This window comes from Portunus trituberculatus, chromosome 42 (assembly GCF_017591435.1).
Source record: "Portunus trituberculatus isolate SZX2019 chromosome 42, ASM1759143v1, whole genome shotgun sequence".
Lineage (NCBI taxonomy): Eukaryota > Metazoa > Arthropoda > Malacostraca > Decapoda > Portunidae > Portunus > Portunus trituberculatus.
Window position 1 is genome coordinate 31,477,816 of NC_059296.1, and position 16,712 is coordinate 31,494,527.

General features: G+C 43.0%; 1 long non-coding RNA gene and 1 other non-coding gene across 2 annotated transcripts in view; one reads left to right on the plus strand and one right to left on the minus strand.

The window, feature by feature from the left end:
- LOC123517750 overlaps positions 1-10,778 on the plus strand; it is a 40,550-nt gene extending 29,772 nt beyond the window's left edge. The window contains exon 3 of the long non-coding RNA XR_006678564.1: positions 10,761-10,778. This is a non-coding gene — a long non-coding RNA (uncharacterized LOC123517750). The remainder of the gene's footprint in view (positions 1-10,760) is intronic.
- Positions 10,779-14,264: 3,486 nt separating this feature from the next.
- Trnav-cac lies at positions 14,265-14,338 on the minus strand. Its single transcript has one exon. It is a non-coding gene; the product is annotated as a tRNA-Val (tRNA).
- Positions 14,339-16,712: the final 2,374 nt, after the last annotated feature.

Here is a 16,712-nt window from a genome sequence, read left to right on the forward strand (position 1 = left end):
TTTTTTTTTCCACCAGCATAAACGAATACAATGCAGCACAAAAAGTCCTTTTCTGAGACGCGGATTTTTCTTTTTTTCTATGGCCAAGGACAACAAAAGATTAATAAAAAGGTTCATTTAGTTGCCAGTCCTCTTGCAGATCCAAGAGAGTTAGCCAAAAGAAGGGGTAAATATCTTGAAAACTCCCTCTTTAACGATGTCAAGTCATAGGAAATTGGAAATACATAAGTAAGCTGGGAGTTCCAGAGTTTACCAGAGAAAGATATGAAGGATTGAGACTACTGGTTATTTCTTGCAATAGACAGGTGGACAGAATAGGGATGAATGATTGAGAGTACTGGTCAACTCTTGCATTAGAGAGGTGGACAGAATAGTAATGAATGATTGAGAGTACTGGTCAACTCTTGCATTAGGGAGGTGGACAGAATAGGGATGAATGATTGAGAGTACTGGTCAACTCTTGCATTAGAGAGGTGGACAGAATAGGGATGAATGATTGAGAGTACAGGTTAACTCTGAGTACGAGTTTCCAGGATATGTGTATAGAATCACGACAAACTCACTCATACTTTCATGGCGTGTCTCGTTGGCTCAACATTTTCGTGCTAAGTGCTTTGAAACCCCTCATACATAAATTAATAATAACTGCGTCACGTTATATATATATATATATATATATATATATATATATATATATATATATATATATATATATATATATATATATATATATATATATATATATATATAAGCTTTATTTCAGCGTTTTGATATTTACTGATCTATTTAGGTTAGGTTTAGTCAATCTAGGTTAGTTAAGTTAGGTTTAATTGCGTTTAGCTTAGTTGAGTTAATTCTACAGTTCGGTTCAGTTCAATTTGGCTAGAGCAGTGGTTCCCAAACTTTCCTGAGCGAGGACCACTTGAAAGTGTGGTACATTCCCGGCGTACCACCTGCCAGCTGGTTCCAGAAAGACTCAATTCCAGCACATAGCAATTTATTCACAAGCAGAACACATATAAATGAACTAACAACAAGGAACACAACTCAATTCAGTGCGAGGGATGCATCTGTTCCTTCTCCGCCAGCTGATCGATGCCAGATTATCTTGTGTAACACAATAATCATTTTCCTGAGAAATGGGGACGGGGCTAAAATTACTAACAGAATTATTTGTAACAAAAAGTAATGATAGGTTATTGTAAAGCTCATCAAAAGTTACTGGTAAAGAATTTTTCGTCACCAAATAGAGCTAGGACTTATTGTGGACATTTACCATAGAGAAGGTAGGTCCTGTTAATACTCTTCCGTAGTGAAGTAGTTTTAGAGAGAGAGAGAGAGAGAGAGAGAGAGAGAGAGAGAGAATGCAATTACGTTAACAGACACAATGCAATAAGTTAATGTTTGTTTGGTTGTCTCTTTGTTTGCCTAATTTTATTACTCTCTAGTCAGGTTGTCACAAACTCTGGCTATGATTTACAGTTTTGATATATAAAATGGATTAAATCTTTATCAAATCTCTCACCTGAGAAATATCATAATCACACTAAAAGCTCGCATGTGTGATATTAAAAGGCTAAACTTGAATACCAGCCCGAGAGAGAAAAATGCGATTGTGATAGAAAAAATAAAAACAGAATAAAATTTAGGCGAGGATAGAAAAATTGTGACATACAGAATAAAGATATGACAGAAATAATAGATGGAATGTAAGAGTAATGGAAGCTGAATAATACATATGAAATAAAAGAAGGAAATGGAACTTATGTGATGACAAAAGAACGAGGTCATTAAATATACAAGGTAATTAATAAATATGTAATAGAAATGATAGATGAAAAGACCAGCAGGATGATGGACCTAGATGATAGAAATAATGGATAAAGAGAAAACAAGCATGGAAATTAAAATAATGAAAGTAATAAACATTTATCCCTTTCTTTTGGCTAACTCTCGGACATGCAAGGAGACTTAGTGGAGCTTTTTCTTTGTGTGTTTTATGTTGCCCTTGGACTGCTTTCCCCTCTCACATACAAAATGGAACACAACACAGTCATGGAAGTAATAAAAAAAAAAATGTCATTGAAGGAAGGAAATAACGTGGTTGGCTTTTACGGCGATAAAAAGGCGATAAGTGAATAATAAAAGATAGAATAGAGATAAAAAAAAAAAAAACATCAGTTATATAAATAAAAAGCTGAATAACCGAACTTCATTGATAAAAGGAATGGTTTTCATTGCTCGTGGTTGGCTTTCACGACGACAAAAAGACAATAAAATGGGTAATAAAAATACAATACAGATAAAAGACATAAAATAAATTAATAAAAACAGAACAACCGAAATTCAGTGATAACAGGAATGGTTTTCACCGCACGCCCTCGCCACCTCTTCCTTGCTTCCACCGTCCCTCCACCCCACCCCTCACTTCCCAGGACCAACCCCATCACGCCCGGGAACTCACGTAAGGTCGCCGCCACCCAGAAGGCTTCTCGGAACACTTGAGATGCCTTGGGTTCATTGAAATAACCGTGTAATGTGTGCAGGAGCCTTGCCTACCCGTGGTGGCGTGCGGCTCAGGTGCTCCGGGCCCCTGATGCCTCGTTACCATATAAACTGCTTCGTTATTGTGGGGGTGAGAGGCTGCATCACCTGCGCCGTGTCTCTCCCCGCCCACCGCCCACCGCCCACCGCCCGCCGCCCACAGCCTGCCATCACCACTAATCTCTTCCTTAATGTCTCTCACCTCGTCTCTCCTAGTCCCAGGGTCTCTCGGTGTCTCTTCCTTTCCCTCTTTCTCTCTCTCTCTCTCTCTCTCTCCCTCCCGCTATCTCTGTCTCCTGCCCGTTTGTGGAAATGTGTTACTCGTCCTTTTTTTTGCCAGCGCCTCGTTTCCCTGGCCATCTCTCCTCCCTCCATCGTCTCTCTGTGTCTCATCTTTCCACTCTTCCCCTCGTTAAGCACCCTTCTCTCTTCCTCCACGTCAGTTCATTCTTTCCGCCTTTTCCTTTATCTCCTTTCATTTGGTCCTCCCTCCCTAACTTTTTTTTTTCAATGTTCTTTTTTTTCTCTCTCTGATCGTCCTTCCCTCTCCCTCTCCCTCTTCCTCTCTCTCTTTCTCACTCTCTTTCTCTCCTGTTCCTCCCTTCACTTCCTCCTCATCAGTCTATCCTTTCCTCTGCTTTTATTTCTTGTTTCTCTTTATCAGCTCCATGATTTCTTCAATCGCCTGTCATTTTCTCCCTTCCTGTCACTTCCTCATCATCATTTCGTCCTTTTACTCCATTTTTATCTTGTTTTTATTCTTGTGCCTCTTTCCTTCCTTTTCCCTTATTTGGTTACAGTTTTTTTTATCATATTTTATATTTTTGTCACGTTCCTACTTTTCTATGGCCATCCTTCCCTTCTGTGTTGTCCTTCACTCCCTCGTTACCACTCTATCCTTTCCTTCTTGCCCTTCCTTTTGTCTCTCATCTCCTTTTCCTGGTTATTTTTTTCATGTCAGTCTTATTTTCTTCTCTGTTCGATCATCCCTCCTGCCTTCCTTTCCTTCCTTGTACCTCTTCTTCCTTCCTCTTTCTCCTCCTCCTCCTCCTCCTCCTCCTCCTCCTCCTCCTCCTCCTCCTCCTCCTCCTCCTCCTCCTCCTCCTCCTCCTCCTCCTCCTCCTCCTCCACCTCCTCCTCCTCCTCCTCCACCACGTCGCCGGCCAGCACAGGTCCTCAGGGATGCAAACAAGCGCCTGTCCTCTAATCCTGCCGCGGAGACTCTAAAGGCTAACCCAATGTAAAGTTCCCTCGTTACTTAATGAGGGAGTGCAAATAACAAGCCTTCCTGTCACAGTGTTCCTGCCTCCTCTCTTATTAGGGAATCATACGTGTCTATCACCCCTGTGTGTGTGTGTGTGTGTGTGTGTGTGTGTGTGTGTGTGTGTGTGTGTGTGTGTGTGTGTGTGTGTGTGTGTGTGTGTGTGTGTGTGTGTGTGTGTGTGTGTGTGTGTGTGTGTGTGTGTGTACGTTCCAATTACGAAAGTACAGATTGCTAGTTAACTTTCATGTGTAATAAATCAACTGAATAGCAACAGCTGTGTGTGTGTGTGTGTGTGTGTGTGTGTGTGTGTGTGTGTGTGTGTGTGTGTGTGTGAGTCTGTCCAAACAGGATTTAATTTACGTGTAGCTTGTCCAAACAGGATTTAATCTACGTCTCTCTCTCTCTCTCTCTCTCTCTCTCTCTCTCTCTCTCTCTCTCTCTCTCTCTCTCTCTCTCTGGGTGTGCTGGTGGTGGAAGGAGTGTATCTGTCTGTCTGTCTGTCTGTCTGTCTGTCTGTACATGTCTATACGTGTCCCTGTGTCCATTTCTTTGATTTCGACGCGGCAGCCGACTCTCCCAACTTCCCGGAGGCGACTTGCTGCAAATTCATTTAGCTGAGATGCCTCCTTTATGTTGTCCCAGCAAGGAATTCGACACTGGACGAGAAAAGAAAAAGAAAAGAAAGACATGGAAACTTTGTCCGTCTTGTGAAGAGAAGCTTGTGTGTGTGTGTGTGTGTGTGTGTGTGTGTGTGTGTGTGTGTGTGTGTGTGTGTGTGTGTGTGTGTGTGTGTGTGTGTGTGCGTGTAAAATTCTCTCTCTCTCTCTCTCTCTCTCTCTCTCTCTCTCTCTCTCTCTCTCTCTCTCTCTCTCTCTCTCTCTCTCTCTCTCTCTCTCTCTCTCTCTCTCTTGCCCTCTTAAAATTTGATTCTATTATTTTTTCAAGAGCTCTCTTTATCATTCGCACCATTTCTAAGTTGTTCCATAAAATGAATCGCTGCATGTCTCGAATTCATCTCAAGCTTACTGTTGTTAGCTTTATTTCATCTTTGCCCATCCTTTTCCTCCTCCTTCTTCTCCCTTCCGATCCTCCTCTTCCTCTTCCACCTGTTCAGCCTGGTTGGTCTACTTTTATACTCTTCCTCGTCCTCCTACTATTCGTTCTATTTTTTTTTCCTTCTCCTTCTCTTCCTTCTTCTCTTCCTTCTCCTCCTCGTTCTCCTTCTTCTCCTTCTTCTCCTTTTTCTCCTTCTCCTTCTTCTCCTCCTCCTCCTCCTCCTCCTCTCCTCTCCTCCTCCTCCTCCTCCTCCTCCTCCTCCTCCTCCTCCTCCTCCTCCTCCTCCTCCTCCTCCTCCTCCTCCTCCTCCTCCTCCTCCTCCTCCTCCTCCTCCTCCTCCTCCTACTACTACTACTACTACTACTACTACTACTACTACTACTACTACTACTACTACTAATAATAATAATAATAATAATAATAATAATAATACCTACCTACCACTGTCATTACTACTACTTCTACTACTACTACTACAACAACAACAACAATTACTACTACTACTACTACTACTACTACTACTACTACTACTACTACTACTACTATTGCTTCTCCTGCTACTGGTGGTGGTGTTGGTGGCGTTGGTGTTGGCGTAATGCGGCTCCTGACCGTACCGCGTAACTGGAGGCAACGCGGTTTGGTCCAGCCAAGTCCAGTGGTAGCGGGGAGGCCAACGAGACAAAAGTTTGATGCTGTATCGATCTTGCGGCGCCCCGACCCATGACACACTTGACTCCTGTGACCTGCTGTGACCTGGGATGACCTCTCTTGCTCCCCTCGTCGCCTGCAGTCTTTGCAAGAGAGGATCAAAAGTAGTGTATCTGGTGTTGTGTGAGAAAGTACTGGCGTTGCGTTTCGGTGTTGACAGGGGACAAGAGAGTAACTGATGTGTTTTTGGTGTGTGTGTGTGTGTGTGTGTGTGTGTGTGTGTGTGTGTGTGTGTGTGTGTGTGTGTTTATTACGTTATAGCCTACAGCGTCTGTAGGTTTATACTTAAAGAGTATGGGAAGCGCTGTTCATCTTCCACCCATTATCGGCGAGAGCAATTTAACTTATAGTGGTACCGATATTAGGACCCATATCACCACCCAAGCGCATCTTTGTTGTGAGGTAATTACACCTCCACCTAGAACTTGGGTACTATGGTGACATGTAGGTAACTTTAAACCACTCGACAAATGACATAGTTTCAAGTCGGCTCGTGGTGGGATTCGAACCTACGCATGGACGTCTGCCCGATCCCACGTTCACCACCATCTCATGTGTGCGTTATGTGTTGTGGGTCTTCAGGTCACAAAGGTCGCGCGTCACTGGGCTGGCAAGGGTCACTCGGCGGCAAAGGGAGGAGGTAAAGGTTAATGGAGGCACACAACACAGGCTGTGGGGCAGATAAGCCTGTGAGTGACTGGGAGGGTGATAGGGAAGGTCAGACGGGTCACTGGCGCAAGGCGGCGGTGGTGGTGGTGGTGGTGGTGCTGATAAAATGCAATTGGACGATTCTTTTTTTTTTTTATCTATCTGTTAATTTTTTTTCTCCTTTGCCAGTCTGTTTCAAAGTTTATAGTTTATTTCTTTTTTGAAAGTTAGTTAGATACCAAATCTCTCTCTCTCTCTCTCTCTCTCTCTCTCTCTCTCTCTCTCTCTCTCTCTCTCTCTCTCTCTCTCTCTCTCTCTCTCTCTCTCTCTCTCTCTCTCTCTCTCTCTCTCTCTCTCTCTCTCTCTCTCTCTCTCTCTCTCTCTCTCTCTCTCTCTCTCTCTCTCTCTCTCTCTCTCTTTCTCTCTCTCTCTCTCTCTCTTTCTCTCTCTCTCTCTCTCTCTCTCTCACTACATTAAGCCCCAGCAGTTCTTAACAACATTTCACAAACTTTTTTTTCCACTCATTTGGACGCAGTGAAGGCAAGTGACCGTATTGACCAGCCATCGGTGACGTCACGGGACAGGTGTGGCGTGGCGGCGGGGCGTACCTGGTGTGCACTCAGGCTCCGTGGGGGAGCACTGCCACGGTGCCACGCGGACACTGGTGTTGGTAATGCTGGTTTATTATGTTGACGCAAGGAAGTTCCGGGCGGGGGTGGCGGCGGGAAGTGTTGGCACCACTGCTGATGATATTGACACAGGAAGGCGAGGTGGGGCGTCCCTCGCTGGCTGGCTGGCCGCTGCTCGCCACCTGGTCATTTCGGTGATGGGCGGGAGCCATCGTCCGCCGCAGCACGCCCCTTTGTCACCGCCGTGGCTCCTTCCCCATCCTCCTCCCCGACCCCTCAGGAACACATCACCGATTTTCTTTTCTCATCGTAGGATAGGAACTCCCTTCTCTCCTTCCATCTCCCCCCAATCCAATCCCCTCCTCGTGTCCCACCTCGTCCCCCAGGCTACAAGAATGCCTCATCTATGGGACGACAGCAAATTATGTCAAGGGATCAGGGAACTTTCTTTCTACAGTGACGTTATTCTTTAGGCTTAATTTTTGTGTGTTTTATATAGAAATCAATAGCTGATATTCTGACCTGAGAGTGTATGGAGATCATATGCAGTTTTACATTTATTAAACTCTTTTCTCGCTGCACTTATAGCGTGTTTATAGTAAATTATGCTGTGTCCTCGAGCATTGTATACTAGATGGGGAAATGAGACGAAATACTTTACGTGGATGGTTTGAAAATTCTAACGTGATAATGTATTGGAACATTTACATAGCTGTACATGCTCCAATACTCATCGAATTTATATTTCTGGCCCATATGGAGTAATCTACTATGTTTTCTCGGCCCCTCAACAAAATGGAAATGCGTCGTGCTTCAATGTTACACGGTATTGTTGCGTCCCTGGTTATCTTAAGATTGGCCTTTGTATAGATTCGAAGGAAGGTGCTTAAGCTTATTATCATCATCATTTTTATACTTTTTATTTTTATTTTTTTTATTTATACCATGTGGGCTTTTCACGGGAATTTATGGGCTGAAGGGGATACTTATTTAGGGTACCTCCTATCTCAAAGCCCACCCGCTAGGAAACCATTGCCCTGAGTGAGGAAGCCCAACCTACACTCGGACCGTGGACAGGATTCGAACCCGTGCGCTTAGAGACCCCTCACATGGTTCCACTGTACCACATCGGCCCCTTTCTTACCTCTTTCATTTTTTCTCTTTCTAATCCTTGTCCCATTCTTCCTTCTTTTTTTCATTTCTTCTTTGAAATTCTTGGGTGGCAACAAGTGAGGTGGAGCGCTACACGGGTGACATACAATGGACAGGCAGCTGATGCAGAGCAGTGACGGTGGGGTAAGCTTTGTGAGGCAGCGGAATCATAGAGGCTGGCGGGGCTGTACTGTGCATAAGAGGAAGGCGAGTGCGGTAAAGGGGTTAATCTGTCATCGGAACCTTAAACACAAGCACTCTTTATAACTCGTGTCACCAACTAGTCTCTTGAAAGCAGTGGAGGTGCCGCGTTGAGGTGTTTCAAAATATGGTCCATTGTTAGAGAGAGAGAGAGAGAGAGAGACAGACAGACAGACAGACAGACAGACAGACAGACAGACAGACAGACAGACAGAAAAGAAAAACAGAGAAGTAAGAAAGGAAGAGGGAGGGAGAGAGTAATGAAGAGTGGAGAGAAGGAATAAGAGGAATGATGAGAACGGAAGAAAAGAAGAAGGCTGATAAAAGTGTGAGGAAAGGAAAAATTTTGAAGGCAGGAATGAAGATAAGAGAAAAATAAAATGAAGGAAGTGGAAGAGCGTGGAAGTGAAGCAAGAGAGTGAGGCAAGAGCAGAGTCACAGCGATCACCGGGGCTCAGTTATGTGCGAAAGTCTTGCGGGGATTTATTGCTCTTCACTAACTTTGTCACTGAGGAGCAGCAGAGCGAAGCGTGACGAGTTTTGCTATACATCGACCATTCGCTTCCTGGATCTGAATGCCCCAGGTGTCCCAAGAAATCGCTGTAATTCATTGGTGTTATTTATTATGAACAAAAACTGATTGGGTAACCTTAGTGGAGGGCGGCGCCTGAGGTATTCGCATGTCCCTCCTTATAACTCAGTGTGATGCAGGAGCCGTTGTTGTGCGTCAGTGTGCTGAATGAATAAAAAGACATGTCATCCTCTTACTGCTTCTCCTTCCATTCACGCTTAACCCATTTAGTCCCATGCCGCTTTTTTATATTTATTCCGGTTACTTTTTGGTGATTTTATACAGCTTCATAAATTTATGTGGGGATTAAAATAGTAAAGATTCTGGCCACTTATCTTTTGATCTCTATAAAGCTTTCTTAATGCAAATAAAATCGTCTAATTACATCGAAAAATCAAGATAAAAATGCGTCTCAGTATTGAAAGGATTAAATACAAGATTACTTCGAAATGAACAACTGACATGGGAATGGAGTAATGAAGTACCTCAGTTAATTTAATCCTTGTACTCTTCCTTGTCCTCGCTCAATAATATCGTGTAAGGTAACTGCAATCAGGAAATGAGTGCCATGTTATTAGCAAGCAAAAGATTAACGAGTGATTTTTGGTGAGTACAGAATCAAATTCCTCTGCTGCTTGGGTCAGATCAGCGTACTGGAGATTTTTTTTTTTTTCTGTGACATGAAAGTGTGATGAATTATTAACCCTTTGGAATGCTAGCGAGTGATTTTATGACCAGCTTTACAGACAATTTACCATTATTTACGTGAGTCCTTGCTACCCTGATTTATTTGTTACTGGTGATGGCCTGTTTTTTTTTTTTTTTTTTTTTTTTTGAAACATATTTTTTTTTTTTTTTTTTTTTTTTTTTTTGAGAGGTAGAGTATTTTCTATGTAAGAGGGGAAAGTTGGCCAAGGGTAACATAAATTTTTTAGAAAAGTTCACTTAGTTGCAAGTCCATTTACACGTTCGAGAGAGTTAGCCAAAAAAGAGGGATAAGTGTCTTGAATGAAGTCATGCCATAGGAAGTTCGAAATGCCCCTTCACTGCTGCACACAATTCTATCTTTCATCACCAACAACTTACGCCACAATTATTTTTTGTTCTAAACTCTTAAATATTTCAATAGTCTAAGAGAAACACAAGATTAACCTTTCAATACTGGGACACATTTTTAGCCTGAGATTATTTGAGTACGATTAGACTATTTTATTGGCATCAACAAGAGTCTATGGAGATTAGAAGAATAATGGCCAGAGTCTTCACTATTCAAATCCCACACATGAGTTTCTGAAGCTGTAAAAGATCACCAAAGATTGAATATGGAAACGCGTTATGTTACTCAAGGGGTTAATCTCTTTTGTCTCCTCTGTCTCCATGCAAGCAACTATGTACTGAAGGTGAATGAAGGACGCCCGTAGCAGGAAATGAGTTAACAGTCGCGAGTCTTCCCTTCATTCTACTCATAACTTCTTATACTCAGTCCTTATTTCAGAATGGATGCTTACAATTTATCACGAGTTCTGCTTCACCAGGTTTGTCACGCTTTTACGTTTCTTCTTTACTCCAGTTCTTCCTCTTACCTTTCTTGCTTCTGCCGTTCTTGTTGTCGTATATTCTTTTCCCTTCTGTCGCTTTCATCTCTTAGTGTTGCTTGGCTTGCGTCATTTATTGGTTGCTGTGCTGGCTTACTCCGCTTCCTCGCCTCGTCTCACCTTGCCTCACTTCGCCTCATCTCACTTCACCTCGCCTAACCTCACCTCACCTAACCTCTTCTCTTTCTCAATAATATTAAACATTTCCTCCAGGGTATTTGATTTCCAGGTGCAAAGTATCGTCTCATGTTTTTGTTACTCCCTCTCTCTCTCTCTCTCTCTCTCTCTCTCTCTCTCTCTCTCTCTCTCTCTCTCTCTCTCTCTCTCTCTCTCTCTCTCTCTCTCTCTCTCTCTCTCTCTCTCTGATATTAATCCACTTTTATTTATTTCAGATTGTGTTCAGATATAGAAAGGAGAGGAGGAGGAGGAGGAGGAGGAGGAGGAGGAGGAGGAGGAGAAGAAGAGAAGAAAGAAAGGAATGAAGAGAAAAAAGGAAAGGTAAAGTAAAAATAGATAGTCATTTTATAAGGTTTTTCTAACTAAATCTCTCTCTCTCTCTCTCTCTCTCTCTCTCTCTCTCTCTCTCTCTCTCTCTCTCTCTCTCTCTCTCTCTCTCTCTCTCTCTCTCTCTCTCTCTCTCTCTCTCTCTCTCTGTCTGAAGGCGCTGCAGCACTAATGAAGGTCGTGTTGCTGTGGTTACAATGTTTAATGGAGAGTTGCCTTAAGGAGACGCTAAAAATGCTCATTATGTTTGCTCCTTGTGTCTGTCTCCGGCTCCATGGTTTCTGAAGTCTCTAATATTTAATGCCATTATTTTTTTTTTCCTTTTTCTTTTAATTTGTATGACGTCCTTTTTTCTCTTTTTTTTTCATTTATTTATTGTTCAGATTCTATTTTTTTTTTCTTTTACGTTTTTTTTTTTATTGGTGTATTGGTTTTATTTTATTTGACTTTATTTTTTCATCATTTTTTTCGTTCTTTCTTTTCTTTGATTTATAATTCGTATTATTTTTTTTTTTTTAGGCTATGTTTATCTTCTTGCTTATGTTATTAGTTCGTTTGCTTTCCTTGATTTCTCCCTTTGTTTTGTGAGATATGCTGTTCTCTGTGACTGTTGCTATTTACTTTGTTTCCCTTCTTATGCATAGTTTTCGTCTTCCTTCTTTTTTTTCCTCTGACTGCCAATACTTGTTCTGAACTTCCGTCAAACTAAACTCTGTTGACTTGTCTCTCGCTGTCAAACTATTTCTTTCCTCCTCTCTTGCTTTTCTCTTCCTGTCATGACATTGCAAGTGAAGCACGCAGCATTTCACCAGATGGGGCGTCGCTCAGCCTGACTTATTCACTACATTCATCATTGTATTTCGCCTCTCACCAAACATAGAATTATTTCTTGCGTCTCCATCGGGATTTCGGCATTCCTCGTGTCCTTCGTATCTTCGTATCATGTAAGTCGCCGGCAAAAAGTTTGGACGAACGAAAGAAAAGAGAAAGAAATTCTTTTTTTTTCTCTCTCTTCCTTTTTACGTCACAGTTAGAAATGACATAAAGGGAAATATGAGTCCTGGAGGCCATGAAGGCAGTACTGACGACATGAACTCGCCTCTTCTCGTGCATTAGTGTCTCTCATCTCTGTCAGGTACTTACCTCCAAAGTTCCCTCGTACTCTCTCACGCAAGATTTAACGTCAGCTTTGGCAGTGAGGCAGCTCGTTACAAAATGTTATGCCGGAAAGTTTTTTTTATAGCTTCCCACAAATCGTCATAAAAGTTTGACAATTTCCACAGGAGGTAATGGAGGTTGCCTGTTAGTCTGAGTGTCTCTCTCTTGTACTCACCGCGATCACTAAATCAAATGAATCTCAGCCAGTATTCAAGGATGCTGCCATTCTTTTTTATTACTATCTCTCATCCTCGTTGATTCTCAGAAATACTTACCACTTGATTGGCTGGTTCTACTCAGTGTCTCGTTTGCTGAATATCTAAGCACGCTGTTTACATTTTATTGTACGGGGTTCTCATCCATCTCCCTGACCTGTCGAAAATATCCCGCATTGACTCTGCAGCAAATACAGTTCCCTTGGGTTCGCCTTTCCTCCATACCTCAAATCTTCCCACTCTCTTGCAGCGAGGATCATAAGACCACACTCTGAAACTCTTCCTCACCGCAGCTCACCTCCACTATTCTCAAAAGGCTTTACTAATTGCAATGACACGGATCTTTTACTTAAGTGTTTATGGTTGCGATGACAGATTAACAAGACTTCCACGTTTTAGACAGAAGAAACCCTCTTGAGAATACGGTTAATCATCCCAGTGGCCTTTGAAAATAGTTGTGTAAGAGCAGAGCAAAGCAGAGCATGTCAGAATAAGAGTTCTAATGTGGCACAGACGCGGGGAGACGGCGGTTGAGAAATTGGATTGTGTTTCGTCCTCGCATTACTGATACCTTTGTGTTCAGTGTTTTCTCGCCTTCATGGAGGATTGATCGCCAAGGTTAATCAGCCTCTCCAGTTATTTCTGCTGACCAAAACATCTTTTATAACATTTTGTCTCTTACATCTTCTTATATTTTCATTGATTGATTAACATCGTTTTCAGTTTTTTTTTTTTTCTTCATCTATTTACTTTCATATTCATCATTTTTTAAGTCACCTAATCTTACCTTCTATAAAATTGTCTACCTACATCTAGCTCTCTACCTGCATACACACACACACTACACACCGCGTAGTGTAGTGGTTAGCACGCTCGACTCACAATCGAGAGGGCCGGGTTCGAGTCCCGGTAAGCGGCGAGGCAAATGGGCAAGCCTCTTAATGTGTGGCCCCTGTTCACCTAGCAGTAAATAGGTACGGGATGTAACTCGAGGGGTTGTGGCCTCTCTTTCCCGGTGTGTGTTGTGTGTTGATGTGGTCTCAGTCCTACCCGAAGATCGGTCTATGAGCTCTGAGCTCGCTCCGTAATGGGGAAGACTGGCTGGGTAACCAGCAGACGACCAAGGTGAATTACACACACATACACACACACACACACTTTTTTTTTTTTTTTTTTTTTTTTTTGTACCGTGTGGGCTTTTCACGGGAATTTATCGGCTAAAGGAGATATTTTTGGGGTACCTCCTATCTCAAAGCCCACCCGCTAGGAAACCGTTGCCCCGAGTGAGAAAGCCCAACCTACACTCAGACCGAGGACAGGATTCGAACTCGTGTGCTTGGAGACCCCTCGGACCGCAAAGCACGCATGGTTTCACTGTACCACATCTGTCTCTATTCAACTTCTTTCACCTGTTTACTTCCAAATCCATTGACCTATCAGTCTCATCGCCTTCAGTTATAACACACCGGTGCGATTTCAACAAAATTCACTTATTTACTTTCCATATTCATTGTCCATTCAGTCACACCAATTCCTCCTTAGAACTCGCCATCCCATCTCAACTTCTTTCAACTATTTATTTCCATATTCATTGTTGTTTTAGTCGCATCACCTTCCTTTCTCATAACACGCCCACCTCGCCTCATTCTCACCCGTCACTCACTTACGTACGTGGCTTTTGTGTCTTCCGTTCAACCTTCACCTCAAAATAATAGTCATTGTTTCTTAAGACTGCACGTTTCAGAGTCTTAGAGGCTGTCTGTGTGTGTGTGTGTGTGTGTGTGTGTGTGTGTGTGTGTGTGTGTGTGTGTGTGTGTGTGTGTGTGTGTGTGTGTAATTCACTGTTTGATCTGCTGCAGTCTCTGACGAGACAGCCAGACGTTACCCTACGGAACGAACTCAGAGCTCATTATTTCCGATCTTCGGATAGGCCTGAGACCAGGCACACACCACACACCGGGACAACAAGGTCACAACTCCTCGATTTACATCCCGTACCTACTCACTGCTAGGTGAACACGGCCCGGCCGGGGAATCGAACCCCGGTCCTCTGGCTTGTGAAGCCAGCGCTCTAACCACTGAGCTACCGGGCCGTGTGTGTGTGTGTGTGTGTGTGTGTGTGTGTGTGTGTGTGTGTGTGTGTGTGTGTGTGTGTGTGTGTGTGTGTGTGTGTGTGTGTGTGTGTGTGTGTGTGTGTGTGTGTGTTCTGGATCTGTCTAAAGTAATTGGAAGTATAATATGACAGGTGAGTGAGAAAGATGGTAGAGAAACAATAAACTATGGTTTGATTCTCTCTCTCTCTCTCTCTCTCTCTCTCTCTCTCTCTCTCTCTCTCTCTCTCTCTCTCTCTCTCTCTCTCTCTCTCTCTCTCTCTCTCTCTCTCTCTCTCACCTGTATTCGCTGGAGACTCAAGGTAATACAACAGTACCACCGCTTCAACCTGCTCACCTTTCAAACTAATTAACTTACTTCAGGACTGACCGCCACCCTGTCTAGTTCACCGGCAGCTGCAGGAACCCGAGCGCTGTGGTGGAATATAGCGTAGTGTGGCGCGAGTGTAGTATATGTAGCTCAGTTCACGCGAGAAGACACTGATCAGTACCTTGGCCTGGTGACTTACGGTGTCTGCCAAAGAACACTTTTCTCTCCCCCGTCTGTCATTACACCCGGCGGACCAACTTGTGCCGTACTAATCTGGCTCCATTGCTCTTTGCGTTATGGAGGTCCTGCCGCCGTGATGTGTTGCTTCAAGTAAAGAACACTGCGGGAAATAGAAACCATGCAGTCGCCGTCAGTGTGAAAGATATTGCGTGTCTCTGTGTGTGTCCGTGGTGGGGAGAGACGAGGGGTGTGTGTGTGTGTGTGTGTGTGTGTGTGTGTGTGTGTGTGTGTGTGTGTGTGTGTATGTCTGCAAGATTTAGATTGACAACAAGGTAAAAATAACAGATTAACTTTTATTCACGGTACGTTCAAATATACATCTTTTTGAATCGTATGTTAGGTACATACATACTGTACATACATGCATACATACTAAGTCATTAAAGGCAAACTGAAGCATGAGGTACAATCACAATTCCTTTCTATACATTCCTTAAATATTCTTTCTAATGTAAAATTGTAATTCTGCCGAACTATTTACGCCAAGCGTCAGGCGAGGTGGTTTTATTCCAAAGTATTCCCATTATGACAGTGGCTTCTGAGGAGAGACCCTGTTGCTTCCCTGCAGTGAGATGCTAGCAGGGACTGGCGAGGTGCTGGAGCTCGCCACTAAGCTGCTATACTTTCATGCTATCTCCTCTTTTTATCTTGCTAACTGCCAGCCTTTCCTCCTTCTGCAGTCTTGGATTTCCTACTTTCTGTCACCCTGTTATGTCCACCTGTCAAATGCAAGAGTTCACCAGTATTCTTTGTTCTAATCCCTTCCACTGGTGAACTGTGGAATTTCCTGTTTGCTTATATATTCCATCTTATCTATGACTTGAGTTGTTTCGAAAGGGAAGCCTCATAACATTTCTCCAGTTTTTTGTATTTTTTCATGCATTTATTTTTTGGGATTGGCACCTTAGTGAGCCTCTTCTTTTTTGCTTCTTTTGTTATCCTTGGCCAGCACTCCTCTCACATAAAAAAAAAAAAACGTATGTGATTGAAGCAATGACCTTCTAAATCTGAATCTCGAGGTAGAGAGTATCGAAGGGGGAAAAACTAGGGCAATCCCATATTAGGAAATAACGCTTTGTTTGGTTTGGTTGGTTGGTTGGGTTGGTTGGCTGGCTTTCCTTTATTATCTGAGTGTCTGTCCTGTGACATCAATTATGGGATTCAAACAGTGACCCCCTGACTTCCTGAACATCACATATATTGATTAATAGATAAACAGGTCGATAGATCGATAAATAGAAAGATAGATATTTTATTGCCCACAACCAGGAGTCACATAATGCAATACATACTTTAGCCAAATGAGCACAACCTCACAAGATACACAGAAATTTACATGGAAAAATCAATGTACTTACCAGATCAACAGGCACAAGGCAGCTCTCGTTGGCCTCAGCAAGGTTGTTACAGCCGCGTTCTTCCTCGCCTCATAAACAACAGTGAGTGCCACGCGCCACGCCCCGCCAAGCCGACCCTGGCCACCTCTTCATCATGATGGCCGCGTTAGGGACATTTTAAGCCCGAGTCGCTGCTCCAAACATTTCCCTGGACCATTTTGACGAAAATTCACCGAAAAAAGATAGAAAAAATAATTACATATCTGCTTTTCCCTTGATTTTTGTGAACTAAAGTGTGTATGCGTCTTTTATTTTCATATTATCTTTTAGAATGGGAAAGATCCAGATACACACACACACACACACACACACACACACACACACACACACACACACACACACACACACACACACACACACACACACACACACACACACACACACACACACAGCCCAGTGAGAGAGAAAG